Source organism: Triticum aestivum, chromosome 6A, assembly GCF_018294505.1.
Source record: "Triticum aestivum cultivar Chinese Spring chromosome 6A, IWGSC CS RefSeq v2.1, whole genome shotgun sequence".
Classification (NCBI taxonomy): domain Eukaryota; kingdom Viridiplantae; phylum Streptophyta; class Magnoliopsida; order Poales; family Poaceae; genus Triticum; species Triticum aestivum.
This window is the reverse complement of record NC_057809.1, coordinates 210,093,360-210,097,955: the sequence shown is the minus strand read 5'-3', so window position 1 is coordinate 210,097,955 and position 4,596 is coordinate 210,093,360.

The following is a 4,596-nucleotide window of genomic DNA, read 5'->3' as shown; positions in this document are numbered from 1 at the left end:
TATGGGAATTATGAATATAATGCCGATATTGATGCGTTTATTGAGAAAGTCTCCGCTTTCCAAGAAGAGACTAATATTTTGCAGGAAACTATGGAAGAAGAAATTGATGACACTATGAGCTCATTAGATGAAAAAGATGATGAGGAGAGCGAAGAACAAAAGGAGGAAGAGCGGATTAGCTACCCGTGCCCACCTTCTAATGAGAGTAACTGTTCAACTCATACATTATTTAATTTCCCTTCATGCTTACCGAAGGATGATTGCTATGATAATTGCTATGACCCCGTGGATTTGTTTGAAATATCCCTTTTTGATGAACTTGATGCTTGCTATGCTTGTGTCCATGAGGCCAATATGAATTATGATTATGGAGATGAACTTGCTATAGTTTCTTATGTTAAGAATGAAAATATTGCTATTGCACCCTCGCATGATAGTCCTATTATCTTTTTGAATTCTCCAAATTACACTATATCAGAGAAGTTTGTGCTTATTAAGGACTATATTGATGGGTTGCGTTCTACTGTTGCACATGATGATTTTGATGAATATAATATGCATGTGCTTTCTGCTCCTTCTTGCAATTATTATGAGAGAGGAACTACATCTCCACCTCTCTACGTTTCAAATACAATAAAATTGCAAGAAACTGCTTATGCTGTGTATTGTCCTTTACTTGATGTGCATGAATTGTTTATGACATGCCGATGCATAGGAAGAGAGTTAGACTTCGATGTTGCATGATATATGTTACTTTGTGCTCACTACTAAATCACAAATTATTCTTAATTAAAATTGGCTTTGACATACCTTGGGATCCGAGTGGATCCATTACTTCAGCACTATATGCCTAGCTTAATGGCTTTAAAGAAAGCGCTGCCAGGGAGATAACCCGGAAGTTTTAGAGAGTCATTTATTTCTGTTGAGTGCTTTTAAAAAGATTAAAAATAAAAAAATAAAGTGGGGAACCTAAAACTTTTTCAAAAAGAAGAGTGAAAGTGAGAAAGACGAACACCGTTGAAGTGGGGGACGTCCTTGAACTTTGTTCATGCCCATGGAAACTTAGCAAACCTTGATTACAGAAACTTTTCAACAAAAATAATTATCCCCTTGTATAAATCCATTGTATTATAAAAATAATGGGCCAAGATTTTCCTTTAGGATGATTAGATTTCTTGTTTGGTGTGTGTAATACAAAAACAAAAACTTTGGTTGTACGGCGTGAATTTTCATTTTTTACCGGAACATCAAATGTTTCTAAAATGTTGTGCACAACACTTCTATAAAATTGTTTCCCCTAATTTTTTAGAATTTTTCGAGTTACAGAAGTATGGTAGATGTTTAGATTGCTACAGACTATCCTGTTTAAGACAGATTCTATTTTTGATGCATTGTTTTGCTAGTTTTGATGAAACTATCGATTTTATCAGTGGTGTAAGCCTTGGAGAAGTTATAATACAGTAGCTACAATGCAAAAAAATATGAATGGGTTTGCAATAGTACTTGAAGTGGTGATTTGCTTTATTATACTAACGGATCTCATGGGGGTTTTGTTAAGTTTTGCGTGATTGAAGTTTTCAAGTTTTGGGTGAGATCATGATGGATGAAGGAATAAGGAGTGGCAAGAGCCTTAGCTTGGGGATGACTGAGGCACCCCAAGGTAATATTCGATGACTCCCAAGCAACTAAGCTTGGGGATGCCCCGGAAGGCAGCCCCTATTTCTTCTAACAATCATCGGTAATTTTACTTGGAGCTATATTTTTATTCGTCACATGATATGCGTAAATCTTGGAGCGTCGTGTGATTTTTTTATTTTAGTAAATGCACCATGCTGGTATGAGATAGTCCTTGGTTGATTTATAGAATGATCTTTGCGCTTCACTTATATATTTTGAGTATGGCTTTATAGAATGCTTCATGTGCTTCACTTATATCATTTGAAGTTTGGATTGCCTGTTTCCCTACACATAGAAAACTGCCATTTGTAGAATGCTCTTTTGCTTCACTTATATTTGTTAGAGCGTGGGCATATCTTTTGTAGAAAGAATTAAACTCTCTTGCTTTACTTATATCTATTTATAGAGTTGACAGGAATTGGTCATTCACATGGTTAGTCATAAAATCCTACATAAAACTTGTAGATCACTGAATATGATATGTTTGATTCCTTGCAATAGTTTTGCAATATAAAGATGGATATTAGCGTCATGCTAGTTAGTAATTGTGGATTGGTAGAAATACTTGTGTTGAGGTTTTTGACTCCCGAAGCATGCAAGTATGGTGAACCGTTGTGTGATGAAGTCGGAGCTTGATTTATTTTCTGATTATCTTCCTTATGAGTGGCGATCGGGGACAAGCGATGGTCTTTTCCTACCAATCTATCCCCCTAGGAGCATGCGCGTAGCACTTTGTTTCGATAGCTAATAGACTTTGACAATAAGTATGTGAGTTCTTTATGACTAATGTTGACTCCATGGATTGTACGCACTGATCTCACCATTCCATCATTGATAGCCTCTTCGGTATCATGCATTGCCCCTTTTCACCTTGAGAGTTGGTGCAAACTTTGCCGGTGCATCCAAACCCCGTGATATGATACACTCTATCACACATAAGCCTCCTTACATCTTCCTCAAAACAGCCACCATACCTACATATCATGGCATTTCCATAGCCATTCCGAGATATATTGCCATGCAACTTCTATCATCATCATATACATGACTTGAGTGTTCATTGTCATATTGCTTTGCATGATCATAAGATAGCTAGCATGATATTTCCATGGCTTGTCTGTTTTTTGATATCTTTGCTATGCTAGATCATTGCACATCCTGGTACACTGCCAGAGGCATTCATATAGAGTCATATTATTCTAGATATCGAGTTCTAATATTGAGTTGTAAGTAAATAAAAGTGTGATGATCATCATTATTAGAGCATTGCCCCAGTGAGGAAAGGATGATGGAGACTATGATTCCCCCACAAGTTGGGATGAGACTCCGGACGAAAAATAAATAAAAAATAAAAAAGAGGCCAAAAAAGGAGAGGGCCCAAAAACAAAAAAATGAGAGAAAAAGAGAGAAGGGGCAATGCTACTATCCTTTTACCACATTTGTGCTTCAAAGTAGCACCATGTTCTTCATAGAGAGAGTCTCCTATGTTGTCACTTTCATATACTAGTGGGAACTTCTCATTATAGAACTTGGTTGTACATTTTGATGATGGGCTTACTCAAATGCCCGAGGTCTTCATGAGAAAGCAAGTAGGATACACACCCACTTAGTTTTCAATTTGAGCTTTCATACACTTATAGCTCTGGTGCATCCATTGCATGGCAATCCCTACTCCTCGCATTGACATCAATTGATGGGCATCTCCATAGCCCGTTGATTAGCCGCATCGATGTGAGACTTTATTCCTTTTTGTCTTCTCCACACAACCTATACCATCATATTCTATTCCACCTATAGTGCTATATCCATGGCTCATGCTCATGTATTGTGTGAAAGTTGAAAATGCTTGAGAACATTAAAAGTATGAAACAATTGCTTGGCTTGTCATCGGGGTTGTGCATGATGAAATACTTTGTGTGAGTAAGATGGAACGTAGCCAGGCTATATGATTTTGTAGTGGTAACTTTCTTTGGCCATGTTATTTTGAGAAGACATGATTGCTTTATTAGTATGCTTGAAGTATGATTGTCTTAATGTCAAATGATAGACTATTGCTTCGAATCACTCATGTCTTAATATTCATGCCATGATTAGATTATATGATCAAGATTATGCTACGTAGCATTCCACATCAAAAATTGTCTTTTTTATCATTTACCTACTCGAGGACGAGCAGGAATTAACCTTGGGGATGTTGATACATCTCCGTCGTATCTATATTTTTTATTGTTCAATGCCAATATTCTACAACTTTTACATACTTTTGGCAACTTTTTATACTATTTTTTGGGACTAATATATTGATCTAGTGCCTAGTGCCAGTTCCTGTTTGTTGCATGCTTTTTGTTTCGCAGAAAATCCATATCAAACAGAGTCCAAATAGGATAAAAACTTATGGAGATTTTTTTGGAATATATGTGATTTTTGGGAAGAAGAATCAACAGGAGATGATCCCCGAGGGGCCCACAAGGACGGAGGGCGCGCCCCAGGGGGTAGGGCGCGACCCTGGTCCTTGTAGCCAATCCGGAAGGCAGTTGGTGCCCTTCTTCTAGCGCAAGAAAGCTAATATCCGGGTAAATATCATGTTAAAATTTCAGCCCAATCGGAGATACGGATCTCCGGGAATCTGGGAGCGCAGAAATAGAAGGAAACGGAGAGAGAGAGAGAGAGAGAGAGAGAGAGAGAGAGAGAGAGAGAGAGAGAGAGAGAGAGAGAGAGAGAGAGAGAGATCCAATCTCGGAGGGTCTCTCACCCCTCCACTGCCATGGAGGCCATGGACTAGAGGGGAAACCCTTATCCCATCTAGGGGGAAGGTCAAGGAAGACGGAGGAGGGGGGGATCTCTCCCCCTCTCCCCCGGTGGCGCCAGAACGCCGCCAGGGCCATCATCGTGATGGCGATCTACACCAACAACTTCACT